The 13,565-nt window shown below is 44.7% G+C and overlaps 1 long non-coding RNA gene across 2 annotated transcripts; it reads left to right on the forward strand.

Annotated features, from left to right (window-relative positions):
• Positions 1 to 583: 583 nt before the first annotated feature.
• Positions 584 to 10,860, forward strand: LOC132356476 (uncharacterized). Of its 2 annotated transcripts, none has more exons than XR_009499883.1 (3): positions 584 to 894; positions 1,551 to 1,655; positions 10,288 to 10,860. It is a non-coding gene; the product is annotated as an uncharacterized LOC132356476 (long non-coding RNA). The 2 variants fall into 2 exon arrangements; XR_009499884.1 differs by lacking the exon at positions 10,288 to 10,860 and adding an exon at positions 6,956 to 7,279.
• Positions 10,861 to 13,565: the final 2,705 nt, after the last annotated feature.

Consider the following 13,565-nt stretch of genomic DNA (forward strand, 5'->3'; position numbering starts at 1 on the left):
TCCCTCCACCTCCAGGACCCGCCCCCCCCGGGGGTGTGCAGCACTTCTTAAGCTCTGGGCCCCGGGGACCACCTCTGCAGCCCGGACTCTTCCGGGAGCTTGTTAAGTTCCGGGGCTGAAAGCCAGGCTTGCACGGCCGCCAGGGGCCACCCCGGCCTGGAGGTCGGGGGGTGGGGTGTGCGTGGGGGAACTAGAGCCTTAAAGGCCACCCACTTCCTTCGAGGGGATGGGGAACGCATCTTCCTCACAGTACTTCTCAGGGGCCAGCCCGCTCCTCACTCGACGGTGATCAATACTCACTCGACGCGGCTCGGACCACCTCCTAACTGTGCCCCTGGACTCCGCCCTAAGGGTCCTCTGGCGTCTGTGGCGGCGCGGGTCCCGACCTCTTCAGTCGGCTCAGGCCAGCGCTTCAGGGGTCCCTCCAGTCCCCTCCCCTGTCCCCTCCCCCCCGGCACTTTATCTAGCCGAGGAAGGAGCTCAGAGGAACTTGGCTGAATCAAGGGACCTGAGAGCCTATGGATGAGTTTTAAACCCGAGAGCCAATTAAATATTATTGGAACCCACTGTCAGGGCGGGGAAGGGGAGGTTAGGAGGCGGAGAGGCTGAGTCCCACGGCGGCGGGTCCAGCCCCGGAACCCAGCACAGCCCTCCCTCGGCCCTTCCCCGCCGTCAGGACGAGGGGCGCTGCCACCCCAGCCGGGACCCTGCGCCTCCCCGCCCCCGATTCCTCTCAGGACGCGCAAGTCGGCCCCTCCCCACCCACGCCGGGCCGAGCAAGCCGAACGGAAGGCAGGGGCGAGACGAGGGGCCAAAGTTCCCCAGACTAAGACGCCGCGCGCAGCTCTTCCTACACAGCAGCTGCGGCTCCGGGCGAACGCCTGCGCCTCAAAGGTTGGTCTCGCGCCGCAGCCCGGGACGGGTGCAGGGCCCACACCCTCTTACCTGACGCGCGGCCCCGAGGGCGGGCTGGGCTCCCGCCCGCCGGGTCCGTCCCCAGGGCGGCGTGGCGGCCGTGGGCGGGGTCGGCGGTCGCGCCGCCCTCCCCGCGGGCTGCGGGGCTGCTCGGCGCCGGCGGAGGGAAGAGACGCCCCAGCCGGGAGTTCGGGCTCCGCGGGCACCGGGTCCACTCCGGGCGGCGGGGGCGGGGCCGCTTGGCCCTCAGTCACTCGGGGCGGGAGGTGGGGGCACCGGGGAGCGGGAAGGGGGAGCGGGGTGCCGGCGGGCGGCGGGGAACGGCTTCTCAGCCGAGTTTCCACCTTCTGAGGAAACCCGCGCTCCCCCTGGCCTGGGCGCGAGCGCCCCCTGGAGGCCCCGGCGGAGGGCGCGGCCTGGAGCAGAGTGCGCCGCCTCGCCCCGCCCGGAGAGCGCGTCCCCGGACTTGGGGGCTCCCGCCGCGGGCGGCCGCAGCCCCGCTTCCACGCCTGGCCCCGTCGCTCACCCCGGGCGCCTAGGGACACGTCACCCTGAGGACCTCCTCTCCACTTCGGGGTAAAGCGGGAATATCTGGCAGGCGGTGGGAGCAATGCTTCTTTTCACACACATTATAGGAAACGTCTTGGATGGATGCTCAACTGCCACCAAAACCGGTGAGGATATCGCTCACTTCTGCATCCTCGGTGTCTACAGAGCGCCTGGCATATGGCAGGAGTCTGGTAATTATTTTTATCAAATAAGTGTATGAATAAATGAATGAACGATGCGGCTTTTTTTTTTTTTATCCCGTAATGTCTTCCTGAATACATCCACTTCACAAAAAGTATAAGACAGAAATGCTTAGGGACCACCAATGTTTGAAAATAGATAGACACACGCTGACTTATGTAAGGGGTAGCCACTACCACATGTTCTGAAGCACTTTAGAAAGAAAGCGTGGCTTTCCTGTTCCATACTTATTAAAAGTCGAATTCAGACAAATGAGTGCTAGAGGTCTGTATACTGTGCATTGATTGCGTCTGTTCCTGCAACGGTAGATAAACTAGACAGCTACATTCTCTCAGCATAGAGGTATTGTCAGAGTCACAAATTGGACTTCAGAATCCATAAGGTCCAGAAAAGGCTGTCTCTGTCTGACATTAGGATGGCACGGAGGATATTACACACAATGTGGACAGAGATACACGGACATAGGAGGGTCTTCCTCCCCATCCTCTTAAGACACATCTAACAAGACTTCTCTGACAACCTGGAGGGTGCATGGCAAGAAATAAACTCTTTCTGTCTTTGTTCGAATTCTCACTTCCTTTTATGAAAATAGATTCTATTCCGGATAGAACCCTTTCAGATTTCAGATTTACTTGTTCATATTCTATTAATAGTTCTACAGAATTCAGATATATTACTGTTATTTGGCCCATTTACTGATGTAGTATGGACAAGATGTGATTTATGTGCTCAGAATGACACAGCTGGAGGGCTATTTGACTGTAATTACTTAGGGGTTTTATTACCTTCCCTCCAAAGAGAAATGTGCAAATGTGAAAGCACCAATTGTTCCCAATTACTTGAGATACTTTCTGTAAATATCTAACCCCTTCCTGTATTTTTATTAGTTACATTGAAAGGAAAATGATCAGATGATTGTATAGAATTTTAAAGCGAACAATGTGCCTTTAAAATTGCTTAATAAACAAGTGGTGAAAATATCATCAGAGATATTATTGGAATTCAGTTAGGATGGTGTGTCACATCTGTTGGACAATGGAATGGTAAAAAACAAATCAAGTAAGTAAATGCTCACATAGAAAATACAACATAGCATTTTACGAATAACAGCTTATTGCCATAATAAGATATATAAAATTGACTTCATGGATATAAATAGCAAAAGAAAAACCCCAAAGCAAAACTCTTTTTAAATCATTTTTCTCTCCAGACCAAAAAAAAAAAAGCCTAAGAAGTAAAATAAAATAAAATTAGGAATTTACCTATTGGTCTGTGTCCTTCCAATGGACACAAAAATTTTAACATGCATTTGTCTGTAGCAGGCTGTTGACCTGTTTAACTAAGGGGAGGTGTTTGATTTTGTTCATGTAACTTGATGTGAATACAGAAGGGATAGAGCTTTTGAACCTGAAGATATTTCAAACTAAGAAGTAGCAACAAATTTTCAGGTTACTTGTGCTTGTTAGATTGAATTGCTGTGGTACACGGAGCTCACTGGAAGAGCAGTTGGCTAGTTGTCCCCTTCGGACAGTTTGTACCAAGTGGGTGGACATCCTGAAAATATTCAAAAGTATCCTAGAATCTCAGGGTCGCAGAGTACCTTCCATACCTATGAGTAGCCCGCATGTACTTACAAATGGGCTGTTCAGTGACCAAATTGTTTGTTTAATTATTGTATCAAAGCATAATCTAAACAGTGATATAGCATTTGGCCAAGTAATTCATGGTGTTTAGTAATTTATCTACGGGAGACTCGGCCCTGGTAAATAGTCCCCTCTAACCTACTTGATTTTAGGAATTTAGGAATATAACGAGACCATGTGATTATGCACTGGGTTGACTTTACTGTTCTGTCACCCCACCACTTACATATGCCCTAATTTTTGTTGCACATGTGGGCTTAGGGATTTTACAAATAGAAGAGCCATTGTAGTATTTTCTTCCACCTCAATTCCTTATATTACACATGTAGTGGTTAGAAATAGAACAAATGTGACCATTTGCTGGTAACAGTGCTAGATGATTGGGGAAAAAAAAAAAAGATCACCCCTAATCTCTCCTAATTATACACACTTATCTATACAACTTAGATAAATGAAATATTAATATTCCATATGCATCATATGAAACCCATCATTCTTCCCTTACTGTTAACTCCCTGGATAGTTTATATTTCCTGATGCCCATTGTTTGGCTTCTTTCCACTCTGCTTTCCACTTTTTTATTTAGTTGATGTTCAAGAGCCTACTGAAACAGACACACAAGAACTGAATGGAATTTCTCAGGCAGGAATTTCTTATATAAAGTGGCCTCTCACTGAACTATGGTTTTGCTCATCCACCAGACTTACAGAGTGCAGCTGACTCTGTGCAAAGGCTCTGTCAATGGAACCAACCCAAGTGCCAATGCAGGGGCTCATTCATTTACTGAGAGCACCCACTGAGAGGAGATCCTTTTCCCAACACAGTTTAATAAGACATGGTGTTCAAACCTGAGTATTCAAGACAGCTTTTAAAAGAATAAAACATCCTCTGAGAGGTCCAAAGACCCAATGTAAAAACACTCATATTTTATTCTATGAAAAGATGTTTCAATTGTAAACGATCACTGCAAAAGCAATGGTTTATAAGAGGGAGTGGTTTCTGCAACTGGGCCTTCTATATGGAAATGATGAATATTTGGTTACCCTTTGAGCCCCTCCTATGGTTATTATTTCCCGTCTTGGAGTTTAGGAATTTGTATTATTTTCTATGCCCATTTTCCAAAGAATTGCAGATGTGCTTGGTAGGATAGATACCTGAGAGAAGTGCATAGGCTTAGAACAAAAACAAAAACAGCCTTTATGCTATTAGTACATGGGGAAATTAAAAGTTACCCCCCATAAAAGAATTTATTGTGCTAAAACTATACGAGAAACTCTGAGTGGAACTTTGGTTACCAGGGAAGAGACAAGTTGCTTCTTGGGGAAGGAGTGGCATCACCAAGAATGTAGTGAGAATAAGAGAAGATAAATGATGGCTGATCTAGGAATCTGCAGTTGGGAGTAAGATGAATAAGCCAACTTCCAGACTCTCTCCTGCTCAGGAGTGATATCAGTGTATTGCTCACTTAGTGTAGCTCTAGGGACCACGGAACAGGGTAACATTTTGGAGAAAGGGAATCAAAAGGCTCTATCCTATTGAAGATGCCAAAAGGAGGATTTAAAATAAGTGTTCCATTTGACTATATTTTCAAACGCACTTTCTCAAAAACAAAAGCAGGTCACCTTCTTTAGAAATCATTTACACATATATATTGCAAAAGGCATATATATTTTGTTACCAAAAAAAAAAAAAGATAATATACAGGAATGCTTGTATATGAAGAGGAAGTAGTTAGAAAGATACATATAAAAATGTTAAGAGTGGTTACCTTTGGAGAGCGGAAATGGGGCTGGGGACTAGTGTGGGAGTGAGTGTTTGCTTCTCACTTTATATATTCCATATTTGAAAAAAAATGTTCACCTGAAGTGGGTATCCTTTTTTCTAATTTGGGGGTTTTTTGTTTGCTTTTTTTCTTGTGCTTGAGACTTAAAAATTGAAGTATACTTGATGTATTTCAATACAAAAGGAATCATTTTTATAATAATTAAACTTCTAAAAGTATTTCTTTGTGTACCTGACCTGTGCAAGAACAGAAGGCAGAAGAGGTGTTAGAACAATGTAAGAGTGACATCACAGTGTCCAAATGTGTTTGGATGCAGAATGTCATTGATAATCATGTTTGGCTAATAAATACTTGTATTAAGATTACTTCTGATTTGTAAGCTTTTAATTACAGATACTAAAAAGGGGCGATAACTAATTGTCAAAAATCAGAAGCAACCAAGATGTCCCTCGATAGGTGAATGGATAAACAAACTATAGAATATCCATACAATGGAATATTATTCAGTGATTAAAAAAAAAACAAAACTATCAATCCATGAAAGACATGGAAGAACCCTAAATGCACACTGCTAAGTGAAGGAAGCCAATCTGAAAAGGCTACATACCATATAATTCCAACTATATGACATGCTGGGAAAGGTCAGACTATAGTGACACAAAAGATCAGCGGTTGCCAGGGGCTGGGAGAGGGATGAATAGGTGGAGCACAGGGGGTGTTTAGGACAGTGGAACTATTCTGTGTGCTACTGTAATGATCCGTACATGGCATTCATTTGTCAAAACCCATAGAACAGTGCAATACAAAGAGTGAACCTTAATGTAAACTATGGACTCAGTTAATAATAATGTAGCTATATTGATTGATCAATTGTAACAAACCTACTGCACTAATGCAAGATGTTAAGAGGGAAACTGGGGAGGGGAGAAGGGACACATGGAATTCTCTGGACTTTCTGCTCAATTTTTCTGTAAAACTGAAGTTGCCCTTTTAAAAAGTCTATTAATTTTTAAATAACTTAATGTTGGCTTTTAATATTTATGTGTAATAATAAATGGCCAATAATAACATAATTGAAAACTATCATTTCAAAACCAAGCCAGGACTATGATGCCCTAATCATATTTTATAAGGTAAGGCACTGAATGCCCTTCTTCCTTATCTAGTTTGTATATACAGCTATCTGGGGACCGGTCCAGGTCTTGCCTGGATCGGAGCTGGTGCGGACCTGATGCGCCCTCATCCACTGGCACGGCCTTGGCAAGAGCTGGCCTCGGGCGCCCTCCATCGCCAGGATCCCTGTGATTCCCACTAGGGTGCCGGGCACCAGGGGCAGCTCCCACGTGCTGGCAGGTGCCTCTTCTATCTGGTTGGTGATCACTGTGGCCACACGGCCGGGCCCGCGCATCCCACAGCGCCGGCTCCACCTGCCAGCCCAGCGCCGCGTGTGGCCACTGGCCGTGCGCACCACGCCCCGGCACCAGGGATGGCGAAGATGCTGAGCAAGCGAGTCTGCTCTGAGGCCCCCTCTGCGAACGGCGGCCGTGGCTAATAGGGTGCAGGGGCAGGCGGCCCAGGAGGCTGGGAAGCAAGCCCCGCACTGGTTTGTTTCCCTGCCTCCCTGCCCAGCTAAGGGCCGCAAACCCGCAGTGCAACGGACGCACTTCGACACCAATCTGGACTTTCAGTCTGTCATTCCTAAAGCCTGGGTGGCAGTGCTTGTGGCCTAAAAATAAACTCCCGCTTCCCTTGGGGGCATTGGGATTTATTCTATTTAAATTGCACAGATTGTTTTCATTCCTCGGGGTTTGAAGCACTGAAGGCTGAAATATGCTTCTTAGCTCTTTGCCTGTATTTGTTTTAGTGATGGAGTCACCCTTGCAGCACACGCCGCTCCCATGGCAACTGCCAAAAAACAAGATCAGACTTCCACCGGAGTGGGGAAAGGAAGCCTCTCAAGAAAGCCAAGAGCTGCTTTCTTCCATGGGTGTGACTCTCCCTTTTAGGGCCTGGTCAGGAAGGGAGGGCCTGGTGAGCAGGACTTGAAGAAAGACCAGCATGACAAGCATGTTTTCATGATGAAGTCCTGCATGGTGCCAACTCAACTGAAAAAAATGTTAAAGTATGCCCTTCTCTTTGGGTTAGAAGGAAATGTTGGAATTAAGAGTTAATGCTTATTTCAAACAGTTACATGAGAGGAAAGTATTGCACCTTAGCTTGTATTCACACAATTGCATGCACTGTCCTTGATATTATAAATAGATAGATATGATATATATAGATAGATATGGCTAGATATATAGATGGATATATACATATACACAGTGCATACAATAAAATGCACATATAATTTATATAATTGTTGCATATAATTATATAACGTTCCATTTATTTTGAAATTTTGTCCTTCTGAGCAGATATTGTTTGGAAAACACTTGCAGCACTTAATATAACACTTTCTTATATTAAATACAGAGTTGAGGTTCAAGAGTCCTTTGGATCTGGCCTGAAAAGCAAGGCTTCATTTCCTTCTAACAGAAGAGTTCTCAACCATATTAGACCTTGTGCTCACTTTTATCACAAATATTTTGTAATGCCTCCTTAACTGTCCTAAAATGCAATTCATAGGTAATGTCATTTACCTAAAACATAATTTAAAAAAAATCAATACAATGCTCTAACTAAAATATAAAGGAGAAATAAAAGGGAAGTCATTAATAATAATATGGGGAGCTTCCCTGGTGGCACAGTGGTTAAGAATCTGCCTGCCAATGCAGGGGACACGGGTTCGATCCCTGGCCCGGGAAGATCCCACATGCCGTGGAGTAACTAAGCCTGTGCACCACAACTACTGAAGCCCGTGTGCCTAGAGCCCGTGCTCCACAACAAGAGAAGCCACAACAATGAGAAGCCCGGGCACCGCAACAAAGAGTAGCCCCCGCTCGCTGCGACTAGAGAAAGCCCGTGCACAGCAATGAAAACCCAACACAGCCAAAAATAAAAACAAATAAATTTTTTAAAAAAGAATAAATTGTCTAAATAATAATAATAATACAGTACAGGGACATGATGTAGAGTCCCTTGCATGTAGAGTCACATATGAAAGTGACAGCCACAAATGAAGGCTGATATAGGTGTCTCATATTGGCAAGTAAAATATCCCAAATTGGTGATAGCATTTTCTGAAATGACAAATAACTCTTAGTAAAGCAAGTAAAACAAAGTGTGATCTTCCTCTTTTTACACTGTAGTTGCATTCATGAAATTCAGTGTATATTAAAACCATGCAAAAAATATTTTGTGTAAAATAAGTTGGGTTCTAGGCTCAGATAATCATAAATAGGGTGTTCATTTTATCTGACTTTCTTACACAAGTATCTGATGGGGTATTCAAAAGTTGACAGAACTGTCTCATGCCAACAGCACTACCCAAATATTGTGACAACTAATCCTCTCTCCCATACAGATTTCCAAAACATTCCCTAGGGGTAATTCCAAACCACCCTACCTTTGAAACCACTGTTCTAAAGACAGAACTCCAATAGGAACATAATGTTAATGTATTTCATAAATTGACTTGAGATTTGAATCAAAGAATGGAAGGCAAAATTGCTGAAAGCGAGACTGTCTTAAAGTCAAAGGGTGGTAAACTGATCACAATGAAACGAGTAACTTCCTAGAACTTGCCACTTCAAGAGAGGCTGAAATGACTTGCGTATTCACAAACAAAAAAGGGCTAGGTCTCCAAAAGCTTTTCTAAGCATTTTATAAGTGCAGCTGGTCCCAAGCCCAGGCGATGCCTTAGGAACTCAGTCATGGGGAATAATACAGTAGGAAAAAACGAGGCCAGCGATGAGCTGAATGAAATTGGGGCATGAGATGCAGAATTCTCAGCTTCTCCATCTCCAAACAGCTGCCTGTCTGTAGAAACCATGTCAAGCCAGCTCGAGCACAGCATCTCTTCTGCAGGGAAAAGTGCCATTTGCTTGTATGCAAATAACATAAATTCCAAGCAGATTCTATATGCTGTCTACCAAATAGTGACACGGAGTTGTGCAAAGAAGGAAGACTGAGTTAAGAGGAAAGAGATGGGGCAAGAATTCTCAACCCTGGCTGCACACTGATATTGGAAAACCTTTAAAAAATATGGATGGTTAGGCCCATCCCTTTGGAATTCATTTTTTTCCAGTATGGGAACTAAAATATTGCCTGCCATATCAGTAAACAAAGGATGTTGCAGCCATCAAGCCAGCACATTACAGCTGCCCGGATGGTGAGCGCTGAGGGAACTCAGGGTGGAGGCAAACGGGCTGCCTACTGCCAAGCACATCCAGCAGTCGGCTGCTGCAGCCACCCCCGATGGTGCATCTGAGGAAACTCAGGAGAGGAAAACACAGGATACTGGCCCCTGATAGCTGAGGTGCATACCAAAGGAATGATTTCAGTGAGCCCAGACTCTTGCATCTTCCTATACAGAGAAAAGCACTAAATTCCTTAATTTGAGATAACTGGTTTTCTTTGTTTTTTTTTCCTGTGGCATTATTTTTTTGAACTTTTGAATTTTATTTATTTTTTATACAGCAGGTTCTCATTAGTTATCTATTTTATACATATTACTGTATATATGTCAATCCCAATCTCCCAATTCATCCCACCACTACCGCCCCCTTGCTTTCTTTTATTAACAGTAATCTTTTGATGTTCTGAATACCTGCTCTTTTGTTGTAAAAACTCCTATATATCCTGGCTATCCCCCCACCCCCCTTGCCTCTTGGGAACAGTTTCTCAGCATTATCTGAGATGCTGTGTCCCGGGCTTGAAGTCCTCAGAATGTCCACCGAATAAAATATAACGTACAACTTTTAGGTGGTGCATTTTTTTTCAGTCGACGAGTAACTGTTAGCTGACTTTATTTAGTTTTATGTCCTTATTTTTGTGTACTATCTCCCTTCAGATTATTTTTGCGAATTACCTGTACATTTCAATAGTTTTCTCCTTCCGAATTCAGGGCTCAGGATACTTATATAACAATCTTGTTATGAAATAGAAACCCAGTGACCCTACATTCGTTTCATCATCCAATATCCCCTCCACTCAACCTCCCACTCATCGAAGCTAAAAGCTGCCTGTGTAGCCCATCCCCTTCTCCCTCTAACTCACATTCTCCTAACCATGAATCTACCATCACGTTTTCAGTGCAATCTGTGGACAAAAACATGCTGCCTGACATTTCAGTAAACAAAGAATGTTGCCTGCCATCCTGGTAAACGTTGAATTCTGCCCATCGTCAAGCCGTGAGCTGCAGCAGCTGCCATCCCGGCCACCCCGCGGTGCGCCCTGAGGGGATTCAGGGTGGGGAAAACAGAAGACCGGCCTCAGGTAGTGAAGATCCATCTCAGGGCTTCCCCGGTGGCGCAGTGGTTAAGAATCCGCCTGCCAATGCAGGGCACACGGGTTCGAGCCCTGGTCCGGGAAGATCCCACATGCCGCAGAGCAACTAAGCCTGTGTGCCACAACTACTGAGCCTGCGCTCTAGATCCCTCGAGCCACAACTACTGAGCCTGTGTGCCACAACTACTGAGGCCCGTGCACCTAGAGCCTGTGCTCTGCAACGAGAAGCCACCGTAGTGAGGAGCCAGTGCACGGCAATGAAGAGTTGCCCCTGCTCACTGCAACTAGAGAAAGCCCGCGTGCAGCAACGAAGACCCAATGCAGCCAAAAAAATAAATAAGTAAATAAATTTATTTTTAAAAAAAGATGCATATCAAAGGAATATTTTCAATGAGCCCAGGCTCTTGCATATTCCCATACATGGAAAAACACTAAAATAATAAACTGGAGATGTCTGTTTGTGTGATTAGCAGTAATCTTTTGATGTTTGACTACTGGTTTGTTTTTTTTTTCCCCCAGCAAATACTCCTATGTGTATCCTGGCTCCTCCCTTACCTCTTTTGGAGCAGTTCCTCAGAGCTACCTAAGAGGCTGTTTCCCAGGCTATAGTCCTCAGTAAGGTCACCGAATAAAACATAACTTCCAAATTTTAGGTTGTGGGGTTTTTTTTTTCCATCAACAAATCTTTTCCCATATCAATCGATACAGTTAGCTTAACTTGTTCCATACTGATATCTATCTAGCCACAGCATTCTGACTTCATTGGTGGGAGTAGGACCCCAGCATCAATTTTACAAGCTCATCAGGTGATTCTAATGTGCAGTCAAGGTGGAGAACACTAAACTGGAAACTGGAAACAAAACTCCCTTTAGCCAGTCCAGAGATTTTACAAAGTAATTAAATACATATGGATGCTTCCACAAAGGAGGTTTGGGCTATGATGTTGTATTCATCCTGGAATATTAACTTTGTGGTATGACCTTAGGCTGGTTAATTTATCTAAGACTCAATGTCATCTGTCAAAGGAGATTAGTCATAGCCCCGGACTTACACAGGTGTCAGGCTTAAGTGAGAAAATATGTGTAAATCACTTAGCACTGTGCTTGATAGAAAGTATTCAATAAATAGCTGCTATGTCATCATCATCATCTTATTATTATTATTTAATAGAATAAAAAATATTGAAGATTCATACACAACATTGCAGTCCATGAAGAAGTACACATTCTAAAAGGCAAACAAAAAATCATTTCATATTCTTAGAGGGGTTTTCCTTTGAACATAGACGAGGAGGGGACTGAAAAGATTTTCAATATTCATAATTGAATCTGTTCCCAGTCTTTTTTGACATTTCCAGCCTTGAACCTGTATCTTGTTAATCCTCCTCCACAAAAGCACATACTAGGCTTCATTATTTTCTCTCAGAATATCTTATATCTTAATTTCTATCCATTTATATTCTATAAATACTAATCCCAGACTCGTGTAGCCAGCACTTTTCTGGCCCTAAGGGCTCCACAGAATGGACTAGGATGTTCATGTATAATGCATAGTCTACCTGGTGCGTGTAAGGGGATAAGGTGATCTGTGGTATTGAGATTGCAAGAACAGGGTGGGAGAGTCAAGCTGTTACTTCACTCCTTTCCTATCACCAGGAACAGAGTGAGAGGGGGCACAGAGAGAGAGAGAGAGAGAGAGAGAGAGAGAGAGAGAGCGAGGCTTTAGCTCTAAGCCTCTAGTGTGGTGAGCTGGGCTAAATGATGTGAAGGATTCACTTGGCCGAGGCTACAGGCAGATCCAAGGGGCTGCCTCCTAACAGTGGGATGAGCAGCCTCTAGGGGCCTCCTTCCTCTAAACCCAGTTCAAGTCACAGCCTCCAGAGCCACCCAATGTGATGAGGCAAATCCAAGGAAGAAGAGGGGAATGCACTCCCTCCCGAGAGCTAGATCAGAGTGCCTCTAATCTCTCAAATTGTACCTGGCAAGGATCTCATTTGCAAGTGACAGAATCCAACTCCGATAACTTGGGAAGGAAGAACATTATTCAAAGGCTACTCTGGAGCTCCCACTCCTGTGAGGAGGCTGGAGGAACAGGCTTAGAGACAGAGTCAAAGGACGCTGGGCGGCTGCCAGGACCACAAGCCAGTCCAATGAGGACACCACTGCTGCTGTCACCTACACAAGACCCCCCACAGCTTGCCCACCACTGATGCTGGCATGAGATAGCGGGCACTGCTTCAGGCATTGCTGCCACCGCCTTTGGGAACTTGATGTTGCTCCCCCAGCTGCCCTCCCCACCTCCTGCAGGTGGTTTCTCCACCACCCTGCTTCTTGAAGTGGTGCAGCCCGCAAGCAGAAGCAGCTTCAGACTACCATGCTAGGCCGGCCTGGTGGAGGAGAAAGCAATTCCCCAACGGACTGAATCTCTAAACAGAGACCCCACGCCTATGACACTTAAAGTAAATACCCCTGCCTCTGACAGGGACACATCAGCATTCCAACCCCTGAAAGCTACAGTGGGAGAGGGCTGTGAGGAGGGCTGCTGTCCACATTCTTGGAATGATTCCTCCATGCATGACTTTTCTAGGGAAAAAGGCGTATTGTTTTTTAAAAACAGATATTTTCATAGATTGGGAAAGACATGATTTTTGTTGTTGTTATATAACTGTGGTCTCCTTTTATGTTTTCTTTTCCAAAGAAAGTTAAAACCTTCATTTGATTTGGAGTAGAAGATGTTCTGATTGGACCAGTCAGGTTCCAGCTATGAGAGCCTGGGATGAATGCTCTCTGAATCTCTCGGCAGCAACTTTCCTACTCCGTTAAGTGGGGAGCACAGAACTGCCCTGAGTAACTCCCACAGCTGTTTTCAAATATGTGTAAACATAGCAATAATATTATTTCATTATTAATGAAAGTACTTCAAGTACATCGAAGGAACAGTTTTTCTGTTGTGTTTGAATTAGTCTGCTAAAGATACATTCTACATGGAGCAGGATGAAACAGAAAACAAAGCCCCAGAGCCTGGAGCTTTCTGACTAATAGAAGCACCTACTTAATAATGTAAGAAGTCAATTAACACAAGCC

This window comes from Balaenoptera ricei, chromosome 21 (assembly GCF_028023285.1).
Source record: "Balaenoptera ricei isolate mBalRic1 chromosome 21, mBalRic1.hap2, whole genome shotgun sequence".
Classification (NCBI taxonomy): Eukaryota; Metazoa; Chordata; class Mammalia; order Artiodactyla; family Balaenopteridae; genus Balaenoptera; species Balaenoptera ricei.